We start from the raw sequence: 18,305 nt of genomic DNA, 5'->3' as shown, positions 1-18,305 counted from the left end.
TGACACAATATCATCTCCAACAGATCGCGTTACAACGATTTGATATGTCTCTGCATCGTCCATTTCTAAGACAACAAAATAACTAATTTCCGACATGTTTTTCTTACAAATTTCGTTCGCCTGTCTTTTATTGGGTTGGCAATTAAGTGATTGCTGATTTTGTCATTAGGTGGTATTGATAAAAAAAAATATGAAATAAAATATGAAAGCGTAAATTACACAAAATGCATATGATACAGAAAAAAATATATATATAAAATATACAAAGTGTAGTGCTTTGTATAATATTGGGTTGACAATTACCACCTAATGACAAAATCCGCAATCACTTAATTGTCAACCCAATAATATAATTCAAACATTTCACGGAAATTTCTCCACGGTACACGTAATATACAGTAGATGGGATCGTGATACATGACCGAACGACTATAACTTTGTTTTCTCCGTATCTGTATTGAAAATGTCACTTTACTTCCTACAGATAAACCAGAGAATTACTTTGGATACAAACTGAACTAAAGTAGAAAAGGTAACAATGAAGTCCATAAATAACTTTAATTCAGAAGATACGAGAAGATACGATGGGCTAATGAAAGCTACGTGTATTTATCATGTTGTGTTTAGAGAGTTTAACACCTTCGCTTCGTTAAACTTTCTTCTACTTTATACGCGCTAAACTAACAAGAACCTTCCCGTTTCGAAAATGCGGGTTATGTCAACTCGTTCGTTATTCGGTCAGTGGTCAAAGGTCAGTCGGTGCGAGGTCGATGAAGATTATCGCAATTAAATCGTCATTTGAACAGAGGCGTGTGGCCAATCAAAATTTCCAATCAAGAACGCATAAAAAGACAGTTATCGAGTTGCTGGAAAATATCGCTATGTTTGACCAAATGGAGATAATTTATTGATATATAAGAAAAACGATAAAGTGTAAGAAAGAAAGCTAGTAATCTGTATTTATAATTTGGTAATTTATATTAATTATTTATCAGTGTACGCAATTACTATGTATTAATAATACTTGAAATTTTTTAATTTTTTTTTTTAACGACCATCAAACACAAATTTATGCAAATTCATATTTTCACAAACAAATAAAGGGCGAACACACAAACCAAGATTTCTTCCACCCCTTAAATATTATAGTAGATACCTAAAATATTTCTTATATTTTTGCATATTATACGCATTATATGTATTTTTATGTACCCAATTTTCCCAAAAACGAGTAAACAACCGTAGCTCGATCGTAGACTTAGATATTCTTGACATTAAATAAATTACTTTCATAATTTTTATATTCTTTTTCTTGGATGAATAACTTCTTCGATTAACTCAGTATTATTGTTTTACTAAACGTGCGCTGTGTTACTATCCTTTAACATCTTCCTTCTATATCACACTCTTTTATTTGAACAAACCACTTATTTAATATCGTACAGCGGTAAATGATAATTAAAAATTAAAATTTGGCTCTTTCTACTAGCAACATCACCTAAAAGGGATATAAGTATTTCTTATATAATATTTAATACCTCGTAGTAGTTTCAAATCTTACTATTTAGAACGAATTTAATAATAATTCGAAATCTTAAACGCTTACGTTAAGATTCTATACGAAGCTTGGAAAGAATTCTATCGAAAGAATTAAATAGCAATGTAGAGGCACACTTGAAAAGATTCGAACATTTTGCCGTAGATACGAAGAGATTTAACGCGTGTCGAGCACACCCCTGATGGTAGTTGCACAGGGTGCGCCCCGAGGGGCTACGAGGGTTTCCAGGACCGGTCGCTAGGCAACTGGCGCCTCCACCCTCGAAGGACAACGTGCTTTTCCATGCTCCCCCCGTCTACAGGGTGATCGGTCAAAATACGAGAGTTTCACGTTCATCGTGCACGTGACGAATATCTGGAAGACAACGTCTGGACTCCTGGGGAGATCCACACAAGGAACGCGTCTGGCATACAACATCTGACTGGTTCCAGAAGGTTGCCAACGAACAAGCTAATTAAAATAAGTGCACGTTTTACCGAGTAACTGTCAGTTATAGTCATTGTTGAATGCTATATAAGGGATGAAAATTCTTTAATTAAGAATCTTTATTTTCGATAATTTTTAATACAAAGTAATCGCTCGCTGAAGAATTTTTGTAGATCGCAGTAATTTGTGATTACGTCCTTTAAGAATTATTATAGGTAGCTCTGTCTTTTTTTTTTTCATTTTTATACAATTTAATAACGTTTGTTCCCAATTAAATTTTTGATACTCCATGATATTTATGTCTCAAATCAGTTCTCAATTTTCAATTGTAATAATTGTTGGATTTTCGAATGGCGAAGATTTGCTTGTGAATTGTGAATACATTTTTTAAATTGATAATTCAATAATACTTAAGACTAGGTAGCTGTCTTTTTGTTATCCCCGAATATCTTTGTTACTGTAAATTATACCGAGTTAACGAGTTTAGCTTTTCTTAAGTTTTCCTCAGTGACTGAATATCTATTATTTCCGTAAATAGTTTTAACATTGTTTCTTATCTGAATTAGCTTGACAATCGTCAACAAATAAGCCTACTTTAATCAGAATTATATTCAAGCTCATGAGAAACTTTAGCAGAAGTTCTACAAATAAATGATTGATAAATCGTAAATTTATATAACGCTATGCTACAATATCATACGCTAATTTTGACACTTTGCAATTTCAAAAAACTTATTTTCTTTTACCATGAACCGCTCAACGCGTCACGGAAAACATTCTATTTATAAATAATCGATTTCAGATTACCAAACATGATTGAAAATATCATAAATATTACTACAAACGATCGTCTACAACGTTCTGTCGTCCACTTTATTTCTACTTCTTTCCTCATTTTCTCGATCGAATCAAAGTCTAAATGAGCGCCATGGAATGGAGCAAAAATTCTTTCGGACCACCTAATAAAATCGCCTGGTCCTGTAACTGCCGCGAAAGAGCGGTCAAAAACAGGTGTCCCTGTTGAATACGCGGTCGTGAGGACGATAAAACGGGCTGGTTAAACTGGAAACCACAAGTGACGGTGAAAAATGCGTGCGCTGATCAAAGGGTTTGCCCCATAAACGCGCGACGGTTTCATTGTTAGCCGAGCGAAAAACGTTCCATAGCCGATCGAAAACGGCCTGTTTGGGATTTTTACACGTTCGTCGTGTGCACGTGCGAAGGAAGCTTAACAGAATTGAATAGGCACGTGGTGACGACCGAACGAGGAGAGAATGATTGTCGAATTCCCCGAGTCCGATCATCGTTTTACTATTCACGAAGTTATAGGTGGCACCGAAACTTATCGTCAAAGGAATCGTGATATTTAGTATACCTCTATTGCACGAGAGAGTGATTAGGAACACTCGTGATCATTGTCTTTATTTCAATGGAACATCGAAAAATTTATTTAGAGACGATCGTATAAAAATTTGACGAATATTAAACAGAAAAATTAAGAAACAAACACGTTCCAATTTTGTAAATATTGTTACTCAATTTGTTGAATTTTCTGCCTTTTTCCTACAATTAACCACACTTACCAAAATAATACAGAAATTTAATTCTCGCAGTGTCTTACAGATATAATTTTGATTATATTTTGTTATGTTAATAATTTTCAATGTTTCGATGTGATATCTCTGTGAAAAATAATATTACAAGTTTATTCTTGAATTATCGTAATGCTGTTTTTGAAAAGAATACACCTTTTTGTTATTGCCGATGTTAATGTCGTTGTATCAAAGAACCATTAATCTAAAAGTAAATTAAACTACAAAATCCACGATTAAAAAAGTTTGCTAACACTTTTCCGATATTCTGTATTTTTTCTACTTGTATTCCTTGTTAAACTTGAAGGATTTTTAATCTACAACAAATTCTCCGTGTTACCGCGAAAGAAACCACACCCTGTACGGTACAAAGGAGCTCTGAAAAGGAAGTAAGACCATCGACAGAATACATACTGCTTAAGGAGTAGTCGCAAGCATTAAAATTACGGCACGTTTTTCATGCAAAATTCATTCCACAAACATTTTTGTTATTCGCCACTTGTTTTATGATCGAACAATCAATCTTTTCATAGAGTAATAACCTACAAGGATCATTCGATCGATTACTATTACAATTAATATATCGATCATCACAGACAAATTTTATGGAAAAAGATTTATTATCGTATAAAATAAAAGAATGAAATTTATTGAAGTTTAAAATTCTGTAAATTTTTATATGCAGTTTCTTCGTGAAATTTTCAATAATTATGTAAAATCGTGGTATAAAATTTTCATAATTTTTGTTAGAGAGAAACATCCAAAGATATTTAATTTTACCAGTCGAACAATAGAATTCATACGGATTTCACTAGAGATCTCGCTTTCTCGCGGCCAAATGCATCGAGAAAAAGTTTAAATGTTTTCACACTTTATGGCTTGCTTAAATACGTCGAATCTTAAACATTCCAACATTATTAAACCACGGCTCACGAATTACGGCACGTGGAATGCGCAGGAATGCGTAATGTTCGCTGAATTCTGCTATATATTAAACAATTTTACATTCGAATCTATTTAAATCGCCAAATATTTTTGCACGAACAAATGAATTCTAAGCATGAACGTTAACGCGTTATAGTCATCGAAAAAGTGGATAATAAATTTCGTACGAGCATAGTATTAGCATCGCAGCAAGTACCAGCGATCTTGCACGTTAATCAAAGTTAATGGTCCTTGAAAATTACGAAACACTCGGATTTATTAGGAATTTCAATTATGACATCAATGTCATGCATAATACTATTGTAATATCGAATTTTGAATAAAATTACACTTCGTGGTGCGTAACACTGAAATATTAGGTTGTCCGAAAAGTGTCTTTCTTTTACAGACACGTCTTTTACAACGATGCATCTTTATACAAACATGAAACCTAATCTGTCGAACGTTGTGATCTTTATTTTGATCGAACAAAATGGATCATTCGATAGAATAATATAAAACGGAAAATATTGTGCATCCATTATTTCCTTATAAAACGAAAGAAACTTTTCGGACGACCTAATATATTTGTAGAATACAACGCGTTAAAGAACGTTTAATGTTCGTGGAACATTCGCATCTGTTCACTGAAAATTGTGATTAAAAACGAAACAAGACAACGTTATATGTATATATATTTAGAATTCACATGGTAATTATTTTCTATATTAAAAGTTGAAGAGATTATTAATTAGTTCTACGTGCACTATGTTTTAAAACATCGATTACAGTAGTTCGAACAATTATAAAACAAAGCAACTTAATTTATAAGATCAATGCTGTAGTTAGAATAAGAAATAAAATAAAGATATAACTCAAATATCGAATATATTACTCAGTTCATAAATAAAAAGAAAATTATTTATATTGTTTCACCCTCTAAAAATACCATCAAGTATTTTCGATATTTTATACATTTTTGTATACGTCTGTGTCTAAATTTCCCATAAACGAATAACCATCCACAGTCTAGCAGTAACCCATACTTTCAGTTAGATTACACAAAAAAATAAAGAAATAAGAGTAAAGCAACTTTATGATACGCTATACCCTCTACTTTTACTACCACCATACCTGCTATGTTGTTTGCGTAGTACTTTTTTTTCCAAACGCCATAAAAGATACAGTTTTGAAACAGTTTCTTATCGAATTTAGCGAGATGCAGAAAAAGTCGAATAGATATAATTCAGACAAATAGTTTCTCTCGTTAATACCTCGTAGTTATGTATAGTTGTACGTTGTTCTTTTAACAACACGTAGCAACAGATTCGGAGAAAGTCTGGGAAGAACGAACTCTCGCCGTTTTCATTCATAGACCGAGATTCCTTCTTTTCGCCGCGAAGTGCCAATTAACGAGTTGTAACACCATCGTATCGTGCAACTATGTCGCAATTAAACGATGCTAAAGAAACGCAAATATCACGCTGTGCATCGTGTATTGTACAGTCAGTGTCGCTAATTAACATTTCTTACACTTTATCCGCGAATCGGGCAAGACCTTGCGAAAACAGTAAGAAAGTCGACTTTCAGGAATACGAGATTCGAATGGAGGCATCGACAACCTTCCGTTAAATATCTCGGACTACATCTGGATCGTAAGCCGAAGTGCGAAAAACACGCGCGGGAAAAAATGAAGCAAACAATGTTAACAGGAGGATCCGTGTGCTGAATTCCAGCGAGAAAATCTAAATTAGACACGAGCAACAAATTACTAATTTGCAGAACTAATGTAGACATATTCGATACAAATTTTGGAAATAGCAGCCAAGTTAGATTTAAAGACAATGGGATTCCAACGATGCATGAAGCTAATTGCAAAATATGTTCAAATAAGATAATAAGAGACTTAGTAATTTTCTATTGAAATATATTCATGCTATTCTACCTAATCTGAAATTCATACTAAACTCCTGTTAAATCTCTGCACGAAGGAAATTCAACACGTACCTTACGATTACACGGTTTAAAAAAGGTGCATAATTTACATCGATCAAGTATCGATACAGGCGATAAAATGGAACCGCACAAATTTCTTAAAGGAGTTATCGCAAATATCGTATTTCAAAAGATGGAGAAAAAATTTCGTAAATCCACAAATCTTAATAAACAACCGGTACATACCACGGTAGACCTTTCCTTAAGTCATAAACTAAAGATCAGGCCCGTATTAAGATCACTACTGTCGAATGTGCGCCGCCGGGAGTACTGCGAGCGTTTCGCTCACAAAAAGCCCATACATCAACTTAATAACACGTTTCGAAATCGTTGGAAACTGTTCTTCCGTGGAGAACTTAGTGGTCAAACCTAACCCACGGCCAAAAACTTCAATTTCGACGTTCGGTTCCTCTTGAGTATGTAAATTCGAATTTATGGACCATAATACGTGAAATCTCTCCAAGACCCTAGCGTTTCATTTAATTGTATGGAACTTTACGATATTATTTTATAGGCATCGTACGTGCAAATTCTTCGATAAATGGAATTTTTTATTTCGGTAGGTTTATTTATTAATACGGTTCGGTATTGTAGAAAATATAAGGGAACATTTTATAATATGCTGGGTAATTTCTAAAATGATGAAATTTTAACGAAACACGGCGCTTCATTTATTTGAACGGAGAATTCCGAATATAGATAAATTGAAATTAAATTATTAGATCGAAAGTTTTTAAATTTAATTTCAGCTTACGTCAATTTAGGGTCTTCATATTTCTTCCGTTTAAATAATGTGAAGGAATGAATAATTCTGGAAATCCCATGAACTATACTATTTTCGAACTTCTCTGATTACAGATGCATTTTTAAGTAGAATTTATACGAGTGTATAGTAACTAGCGCACTCGAAGATTAAACACATTTATTTATAAGTTTCATTATTAAATGATTATTGATTTATCGATATTGGAAATTAAAATTAAATTACATTACAAATTAAAATTACATTCAAAATCATATATTTATGAAAAATTATCCTTACAGATTAACAAAAGATATTCAACAATGAAATTATTAGGCACGAATTAAAATATTTGTGGAATCTGATGTGTAATCATGTAATATTTTAAATTTCAAAGCATGCAATTGCTTACTATGAGATATTCTATAGTACAAATCCTATATTTTTTTACTTTGTCGACATGGAAAAACATAAAATTGACCTTATCACCTAGCACTTAATTATATCTCCATATACAAAAATAATATCTTAACCCGTTTCCTTCCACCACTGAACGTGAGTCACCCTTATGACACAGATTATAGTCCAAGTATAACAACCACGAACTACATTTTTGGTCTAATTTAATTTTAATTTTAATCTACGAAATCAAAAGCTGTGCAAATTTTGCGTCACTATTAACGTTAAAACATTTTACAATTTACGTTTTTTAAAAGTAATAATTTTAAATATTTAACAAATCGTCAAAGGAAACAATTCCTGACGGTATATAATTCCTAAATGCATAAATAATGTCTGAAGTAAACTATTATACGATATCGTGACATATAAGTAATGCTTTTTGTATTTCTACGATAAAATAACTGTACGAATATTTTTGCACATATTCTCACTGCATATTAACTGGAAACAAAGAATTGTTTATTATTAATTGCTCAGTGATTTCTTTTCCATAATTTTCTAAAATTTGTTATCGCCTCAATATTAAGTTTCCTATTTGATTTTCATACAGCTACTGCTATCGTAAAGAGTTTCATTGCTTTAACGTACAAACACCCAAATTTTCTTTATGACGTTTCTTAAAATAATGTAATTTCCTCTTTATTTGCTAATCAAATTGAATTCGTCAACTAAATTTTTCTATTACTGTCAGCTGATTTGAAATTCCTCCGGGAGAATCTCGTTTAGTATAAACCAGAATAAACTGTACTGTAAGAAATAAGATTACCTTGTAATCATCCTTCTGAAATGACAGATTTATCTAGGTTAAACAGAACTCTGAGAAAAGCCACGTTACATACTTACTGGATGACCTAAATTATGGTAAGTAACGTAGTCGTTAGTAATCGTAAAGTGATTCTAAGAACAAAGTTATCGTAGGAAATCGTCATAGGAATTAATTTTGCTCAAGGAATGATAAAAATAAAACTATGAGTTTGTGCAACTTCAATAGCAGGGATGACGAATTTTCAAAGCCTCGATGACTCAATGCAATAATGTACAAAAGAATGGAATTACCATGTTAAGATACTTCGTACAACCAACATCAAATCTTTCTTTATTTTCTGCAAAATTACATTATAATTTTAATATAAGAATTTGCAGTATATAATATCGTCGTTGATAATTTTAGAAAAGTAACACGTTAGACGTATGCGATCTTTCATATAAAAGATGACAAAAAGATGACTTTTGTAATTTTCGATTTTTGATCACAAATTAGAATTACATCTATTATTGTACCATAACTCTCACTTCCTATCTTTCTGAACTTGATTATAAATATCTCGGTAATTCAATATTATGATACAAACTGTGATTTTTATGAATTTCTGATAAATCTAAATATACTATTAAGATATAATTTTGAGAAAAGAATAGCATATTTGCAACGATTATTCTTTTATTTTGAACTTGCTTTGATAAAATATCTCAATAATTATTCACGTATTCTATCTACCAAAACGTTAACGAATTCAGCTTTTTACAATAAAAATTCCCCGGCAAGTCTCGTATAAACAACAGAGCAATCAAAGAGGAAATAAAAAAAGAAGAAAAAAGAAACACGTAAGTACAAATATTCGAACGTTTCGGAGAAAATCGGTAGTATCTCAGAGACGGAGGATGCAAGACACTTGCACAAACAGTGAAAGTCGGGGATGAGGAAGAAAGAGAGGGAAAGACAGGACTCTGTACGTTTGTAGTTGCTATTCGAGGCGGTGCGGCGCGACGCGCCGCGCGAAAGACGACGTCGACGAGGACTAAAAATGGCGAGAAACGTAAACGCGGCTGCGATACAAATGCTAAGCGGATTCGATTTGCATAATGAGCAATATAATTAGCGCGTGTCGCTGAATACGCTAAGATGACCGGCGTAGATGGAAAAATGTCCCTCTTTCCCTCGCCAAAACTCGCCGCATTTTTCCTTCGAACGAGCCTCGCATCTTTTGCCTCCAGACCAACAGCAAGTTTAGCCGGCTGAATTCCGTCTGCGGACATATTTTACACGCTTGTCACAAAGCGTTTTTACCAGGAATTACACGTGTAGCCGAGAAAGAAAGGGATCGCTCCAACAGTCACCCGTTTCACGCGAATAAATATTAATTTGTTCCTGTATAAATTTTCTTCTAAATATGCGTTGGCTTACGAATGTATTTGGACGCTTGTAGATAACTTTATATTGGGTGTTTCATAATATGCGGCAGCCGCTTCAAGAGTGAACAGGGAACGGAAAAAGAAATGGAGAAAGGTTCGTACGAACATGTGTCCCATTTCACCTTGTTTCAAAGTTATTTCCACTTTTACGTTACCAATAATCCGCGGTGGTTTATCTTCATAGAAGGTACTGGAAATTTCTATCCTCGGTTTGTATGCAAGCTCGCAGCCGTCGTGTCAAAGAATCTGGCAATTTTTCAAAAATTCCAGACGAATAATACAGACCGAAGGTAGCCATTTCGAGCACCTTCTACGAAGGTAAACTATCGCGGATCATTGAAATACGAAAGTGGCTATAACTTCGAAACGAGGTCAAATAGAACACACGATTATGTGAACCTTTTTCATTGTGTCTGTGTCTGCTGTCCACCCCTGAAGTGGGCCCCGCATGTTATGAAACACCCGGTATGTATTATCGTACATTATACGAAACATTTTAACATTTCATTAGCATTCTAATAAGACTCGGCTATCTAATCGTGACACCGATATATTTGTCAGATGTGAAACAAATCGAAGAACATACAGAAAAGCTATAAGATACATGGTACAAGTTGCTTCATAGAAATCACAAGTATATTTCAAGTCAAATTAAATTAGACTATTTTTAATACTTCTTGTGTATTTAAAATAGTTATTCATGTTTCATATTAATCTTTATTAATTGCAAGCTCTGATTTAAGAGTAAATAGCTTGTAACTCGAATATGCATCTTCAGATTCGTTTCATATTTTCGGGATATAATTATGGTAGTCGTGTCTCGTCATAATGCCAATAAAATTTCAATATGTTTTATACAATGCACGTAATATACACATTAAGTGCTTAGAGCAAGTTACAAGGCTATGGTGACAACGATTGCCTATTCGAAAGAAATGTTATTTCGACGAACTCGATAAGTTGATAATAATTAAATACATAGATAGATATTTTTTTTACGTATGCATTGCAATTTTCGGATGTTTTATCCATCGTAACTATCACCTAACATGTACGTACAATTAAGACAATTCGGACGTGTAAACAAATTTTTGTGATCTCAGGCTGTATATATTTAATGTGACCCTATTACGTGCTGTGGATCATTTTTTATCTAATCGTGCTTTTTTATTATTAAGAAATTTCTTACGTTTGTAGGAAATGTCAGGTCCGGTGACTCTTTACGTTCCAGACGACCACCAGCTGTGCACATAGAATTAAGCGGGCCGTAATAATCCTAAGGAACTGTCATAAAACGAGGCTTTTTGATTTACCGTCAAGTCCGTCAATTGGCATAAAACATCTTCTCGTCAAGAGACCCCCTATTGGTTTTTTGTTCCATCAGGTAAAAATATGGGAAACTTGGGTTTTCTTACGTTTCCCAGGATTCCACCCGCAAGCGACCAGTGGTGCAGCGATCACCACCGGACAAGAGTTTTCCTTTGCAACAGCATCGTCACCTGACTTCACTGATTTATCGACATTGGAACAGTCAACATCTCTTTGGCGGGTTTACACCTGTCAATATTTCACTACTTAGCTTTTACCTTACGCAACAGCGTAACTATCTTCTCTACAAGGTTGTTGGAAATATATATCTTTGAACTGTTAATCAACTGTTATACTCATTAAACCACCTCTATTATCCTAACCGAGATAAGGGATCAAGCCGAAATTGCCAAAATTGTCTGTTTAGTTGATTGTCGGGTTAAACGTGTGTTTTCCATGCTCTTGGAATTTTTGTTAATATTTGAATTGTCTTAATAATTATACCTTTGACTTTCGTACAACATCGTCGACTTATTAGCCATAGTATTAAAACTTCTGTTTAAACTGGAAGTGACATTAAAATAAAAAAATATAAATTTCTCAATTTTAAAAGATTCGGATTTTCAAGATTCTCGTACGCACTTACCTTTTTTATTTTCACTAAAAATTGCACTGTTTCGCGAAAGATAATTTTTGTTGCTATTGAACGCCTCAAAAATAAGATTCGCATGTGCCCGTGCCATTTCACAGGCCTGCTATTTTTAGCAGACTATTATATCAATTTTAAAACTTCAATTTCGAGTCGCACCGATTCTAGGAAGTTAACACGGTTAAACGCAGCGAAATTGAAAAGTTTCGAGCATAAATTAGGGGCATGATAAAATCTTTATGCAATATCCACGAAGGAAAGACTTTATGATCACCGGGTACTACCTTATCTGACGTCTTCATTTGAAACTGCAATAACTCGCAAGTGCCTGACGCAGTTGCACGAAGAAAATAAAGATAACATTAAAAATATCGTAAATAGCATTGAAATTTTATAAAATGATATGAATTCTACTTCAAAATGTATCAATGAACAGCAGTTAATTAAAAAAATTTAGAAAAGTGTGCTCGAACTCTGTATGAATACTTCGATGAACTAACTTAGATTTTTGTTTCACGTTTAAAAATTAAAGTCATCGTTAAGTAACGTAAATCGTGTAAAAATGTAAATACCGCCGTTTCAACGAGATTTAATGCAATTTTCAAATTCATTTAATTCGGATCGATAGCTGTTTATTTAAAAAAAAATAAATAAATTTTACAATTTAACATTATTTTCCAAATACACAGGGCATTGTTGCAATTTGGTCTAATTCCAACACAAGAAATTAAAAAATTAAGGACAAAACTGTAGCAGAAAGCTCAGAAGATGAAGATATTTTATGTGTGGGAGAACACCCTCGTTTAATAAAGAAGAACAAAATTATCATGCACTAGTGTATAATTAAGAATGACCAATTGTAGATATTTTTAATAAACACATTTCTGATATAATTTACGGAAAGAAAATAATGTGCTTTCATTCATTCTTCGAACTTTAACTCTGGTTTCTATATCGTCGAGACGCTTAGAACAGATACGTGAATCGACCATCTGTCTACTTTGTAGTATACAGTACCTAATAGAAATTGGTTCAGGTCTATTTGCCAAAAAATAACTTATTAACAGCTCCAACTTGATAAAGATTTACAATAAATATAGAGGTCGTGAATTTTCGTTACTAACCAAAAACGTCACAACTGTCGAAATGTTACAAACGACGAATCGTAGGAAATGACTAAAAAAAAAAAAAAAACAAACTGGTATGGGACTGATTAGAAAAGCAAACGATTAAAACCAAATCTCCACGGCAACCCTGCGTCACTTTCGCATCGGCTTTAGCCATTTCAATAAAAATCCTTCGTTTCGTATAATACGAAACTGAAAGAAACCAACACTTTCTACAAAAAACTAATCGCTACGTTATAGAAAGTTCGTCTACGCACGTGAAATATCTTCTGGCAAAATCTAATTGACAATCTGTTTCAATCACTACCACTAGACATCTATCTAATTCCAATTCACTGCTACTTAGAAGCACAAGTGAAATTGCAGCTAATAACAGTTGCAAATAAATAGAATCTTAGCTACGTTTCGCTGCGAACAAAGCTACTTGCATATAGACAAACACACTAAAAGACATACAGAATGAAATCTGCGTCAATCTTTGTGATCACGCGAAAGGAAAAGAGAAAGAAGAAGAAAGAAATATAAACACAAGATTGTACAGCGAACGTCCACGCTGTATCTCAAGCTTCGATAAAAATTAGCGACTACTTGGCGCATTCCGAAAAAAAAGAAGGAAAAAAAAAGGAAAACGCAACAAATCAAACTGGAAACAAGTATAGTATGCGTTGGAAACTTTACCTGAATGTTACAGTAGATTATAGAGGATTAAGAGCGCGCTGTTCGCCGCAGTGACGAGATCGTTCGTAGATTCTGAAAGAAACGACAATCGTGATGTTTCATGGAAATGTATCGAGTTCGAAGTTGGCGATTAATGCAAATTCTGATATTCCTGTCTTTGAATAAATCTCGTTTACAGCTTTCTTTCGTTGGTGACCGCGGTTCTCGGATATTCATCAGGCGATACCTGAAGTGCGATCTTTCGACACGTGTAAATAATTCTCTCGAACAGACATGTTCAAGATGGTATTTCACTTGTATTTTGGAATTTTTGGAAAAAGAGTACTTGAAAGGTTGAACATTATTTGGCTTGCGTAAATTTTTGCACAAGAGAATAACGAGATTGCATACTTTGATTAAATTCGAAATTTAACGTTCAAATTATTTTCCAAGAAGATTCGACCTTCTACCTTTCGTGTCGTTTGGTTCCTTAGAATATAAATATTTTCTTAAAACATGACGTTCGATTGTTACAAAGATACAAGGTCATATTTCATGAAGTCTCGGTAAAGTGAAATTAAAATACGATTCTTTTGTGAGTTTAAAGAATACGTTTAGCGTAAAGCAGTGTAACGCATTGTATATACATCGTACGTAATTTTACATATTATGTGAAATAGAGAATTATTTAAATTATTATTTGGATCGTTCTCTGAAGGCAAATTTTTACTGTAATTTATACTGTATAAGCTTCTTCGTATAAAGAATTTTGCATAAAATATAACGTCATATAGTGATAAAATTTCTGTTGATCACCAACTCTGCACGTCAAAAACGTTACTTCGTAGAAAAAATTTTGATCAAGTAACAGTATGGTAACAAGATACTGTTGCAAGTCTGGTACCTATTAAATGTGAAACACGCAAATAATGATTTCAAAAGATAAACTTTCACGAGATATCATATATTTTTATTAAGTTTTTACACGTTCTGGTCTATTTTTACATGTTTATAGTCAGCATAAATGTATATAACTTTACAGCTTGTTGGTCGTTAATATTTTCTAACGAAACAGTAATTTAATTCCTTATGTTTCTCTAACAGAATTAACTAACTATAAGAACAACGATCTATACGGACTTACGAAAGTATCTGAACACCTGTAGATACCTGTCATGAATATATTACACGTGTTATAGGAAACATTTTGAAAAGCACCATGTGTGTAATGAAATTCATCTATCGTATCTGTATTGGTGAAGTTTGAAACAAATCTACAACATATATATAGGAATTACGAGACATTTAATACAAGTATATATTTTACAAAAATCAGAAAATTCTTTAGACAATTAGTCAATTATCTATTACACCATTAATAATCCTCGATATCGAGCAAGACAAAGTCGACGTGGCAATAAATAAATAAACCAATAAGTAACAATAAATCCTTAACACTTGTTATTAGACATCAGACGTGGCTGTGCACACTGTACACTAATTGTTTACTAAATGTACGTTTGCGATAATATCTTGCGATAAATCTCAATTTCTACCAATCCATACGTATAAGTCATAATCGTGTTTCATCAGAGTGCTAATGAAATCTCAAGCTGTTTTATATAACACATGGAACGTGTCTACACATGAAAGTTCCCTATGATAAATACTCGAATACCTCCGTGAGCAAGTGTACGTACGTTCTTTGCTTACTTCCATCAAAACAACCTATCGACCTCTCATTGCTTCTGGTTCTAATAAAACGGCAACAACGTTCTAATCGTTTTACCTTCTCCACGAATTCAACTAACGTCACAGCCTTCCACGATCTTCCAAGGAATCAACCGTCATCGTACGCAACTCCATCAACACCTTCACCTATCACCTCGTACCGTAACGAAACACGAGAGTACGACGCGAGCACTCGCGACTAAGAAAACGATTGCGAAAACCGAAGGGTGCGAATCGGTCGACCCTCGAAGAATCTCGCGGTCACGAAAACCACGACGGATTCGAGCGCGACGCCGTGAAGTGCATACCTTGGACATTTTTGCAATCCACTTTTCCCGCCTCGTCCGCCGGCGGTATCCTTTCAAAATGGCGTTGGATCGCATTCATTCGCGTCACACCCTGCGCTGCCCATTCGCATTCACCTGCGTTCTTCTCCTTCCCGCATCCCCCTTTCAGCCTACCCCCTCTCGATATTCCTTTCCTACTATTTTTTTCTCCTTCCCCTTTTTCCTCTCTCTCACGCCCTTTCTACCCCTTCCTTCCCATTCTGTGTCCTCCACTCGCTCATACTTCTTCGCCCATCGACACCTCAACCGCCACGGTGATCATCGGTGACCCACGTTTTACTGAATTTCTCAGGATGACCGAAGTAAGAAATTAAAAATATATTTTTTGCGACAGAGATCGAGGAGTATTCAACGATGCGAACGACCTGGATCGATGAACATTGTCAGAAAGGGAGTCAGAGTAGCTTCGAATCTAAAGCGGTTTTTAGGGTAAGATGTTTACTATGCAAGAAGCTGCATGGCAGTCAACGCGATGAAGACCAAGCGACGTCTGTTTATCACGATGTTATAAATATGGGAAAATCGTAGAAAATTGTATGTTCAAGGTTCTAGGTTTATGGTTTTTTAATTTAGAAAACAGACTTTGTGCTTACGAAACGCCTTCATAATGAACGTGAAGTGATAAACGTAGAGTTCGAAAGTCCAAGCGCAGTGACAAAAGTTAACGATGGAACGAAATCTCTTCTTTCTTCGATCTTGGATCGTGGGCTGTGTAAAATCGTACTGTACGATATCGATCTTGATCGAAGCTACTGAATGATATTAGAATGAATGAAACTCGTGTATAAACCGATCTGAAATGGTGATATCGAGAATCGTTAAGTTCTTCGTATTCACAGCAACTGCAGTTCAAAATGTTCGTTCAACTGGTTTACGCCATGTTTCTATACGCAAAAGTTATTTTCATTGTTATTTCTTCTCACGTGCCTTGGCTTATTTGTTCGTCGACATTTGTTTTTTAGCCGTTATTGCCAAAAGGTTAAACGACAGTTTGAGAACAGTGGGGTACGAAATGCAATCTCGCGCATACACGTTACAACCAAATACGAAGACAAAAATGACCGGCGATAGTTTTAAAAACATGTTGTAAATAGACACTGTTAATATATTTCTTCGTGTAGCGTCGAGAATAAGATCGAAACAGTTGAAAATACAGGAAACTTAATAATTCTCCGTGATGTAAGGGGTTTGTAATACATTTTTATCGACAAACGCTTGAATATGGTGAAAAGTAGTGGCCAAATGACCGCCAATTTCTTTTTAATTACTTATGAAGATCTTAAACCAGCTATGGAGATAAGCACGATATACGTTTTACCTTGCAATAATACAATTTCGTACAGGTTTCCCTTATTTCAATTTCTCCAACTTTCATAGAATCGTAAGATCTATGTGAAATAGACAGTGGCGAAAAAACCATCAACTCTAACTACGAATCCTTTTTTTTTTTATTTATTTATTTAATTTGTACTTTACAATTTGTCCAGCTGGACATTTGGTAAATTTTTCTAACTTAATTGCTAAATAACATGTGAATGGCTACCCCCAGTGGAATACCATCTTCGAATTACTACGAATCCTTGAAACAGAAAACAGAATTGAATTATGTAAATTTATTGGAAAAAAAAGAGTTGCAAATGAAATGCCGCGTTAACGCAACGTTGGCCCCGAATCAGTCAACGTTGCTGCAATGCATCCGGCGCTAACACGCGTTTACGCTTTTTTCACTCGCCGAAACTCCGACCGAATCCACTTGGTATTTCGCGGATTAATGATCGGACGTGATCCCCGCGCGCTTATTATCCCTGACACGCCGAATCTTTTAGACATCGAGGACCATCGAGAAGCAGAGAGCGCCGATATGAATTCCGCGACGTGGAAACGTGGCCCTCTTAGCTTTTATTATACGATCGAAATGGGTTGCACGGTTTGTAAGGTTGTAACTTTGTAATTGGAGTTTGAGAATGTTTGCGATGATGAACAGCACGGGATGAATTTGAAGAGAGAGGAGATGTCATTCTCGATTACTGATAATTAGGTGGCCTCGGGCTGAAAAATGGGAGATGAGGCAATTAAAGGACGAAGAGTCTCTAAGTGACGTAAACGGTACATGGTTTGGCGTTGCTGATCATTTCTATGAGATTTTTGCGAATTTAAAGTGTTTGTTTGTGATCCTGTTGGAAAGCAGATATGTGCAATTATATCGTTTAATTATTATACAGCAGGACTCGGATCTTTTGCCCGATAAGAAAATAATTGTTACGAAGGAGTATATGGGTATTGTTAAGGAAAAAATAAAATAAAAATATCGAGTTAAAGTTTCATATTTCCATTGGATTTAGTCTCTTCAGCTAAATTGTACTAATCTGGTAAAATTACTTTCGTACATCTTCGATAGCGAAGTTTGAAATAGAAGAGTTTACGTTAGACGATTGTTTGTACCTTTGTCGCTTAGAATTTTTAAAGATACACGATATTTACGCGTAATGCTTTCTACGTAAGAAAAGAAAAGTGTACTCTACTATCCTACGATGTAGGTCAAAATCGGAGGCGGACACCTCCTACAGCTCTCTCTTTGTGAGTCACACTGATAC

The 18,305-nt window shown here is 34.5% G+C and overlaps 1 protein-coding gene across 5 annotated transcripts in view; it reads right to left on the bottom strand.

The window, feature by feature from the left end:
• wge (BAH domain and coiled-coil containing protein winged eye) overlaps window positions 1–18,305 on the bottom strand; it is a 360,478-nt gene that overhangs the window by 200,258 nt on the left and 141,915 nt on the right. Inside the window, exon 2 of one of the 5 annotated variants that reach the window (XM_076621851.1) lies at window positions 13,655–13,726. The exons of the other annotated variants lie outside the window; for them this stretch is intronic. The gene's annotated coding sequence lies outside the window, so the exon portion shown is untranslated. The remainder of the gene's footprint in view (window positions 1–13,654; window positions 13,727–18,305) is intronic. 5 annotated transcript variants of the gene reach the window in all.

This window comes from Bombus vancouverensis, chromosome 1, assembly GCF_051014615.1.
Source record: "Bombus vancouverensis nearcticus chromosome 1, iyBomVanc1_principal, whole genome shotgun sequence".
NCBI classification, from domain to species: Eukaryota; Metazoa; Arthropoda; class Insecta; order Hymenoptera; family Apidae; genus Bombus; species Bombus vancouverensis.
This window is presented reverse-complemented; position numbering and strand designations above follow the sequence as displayed.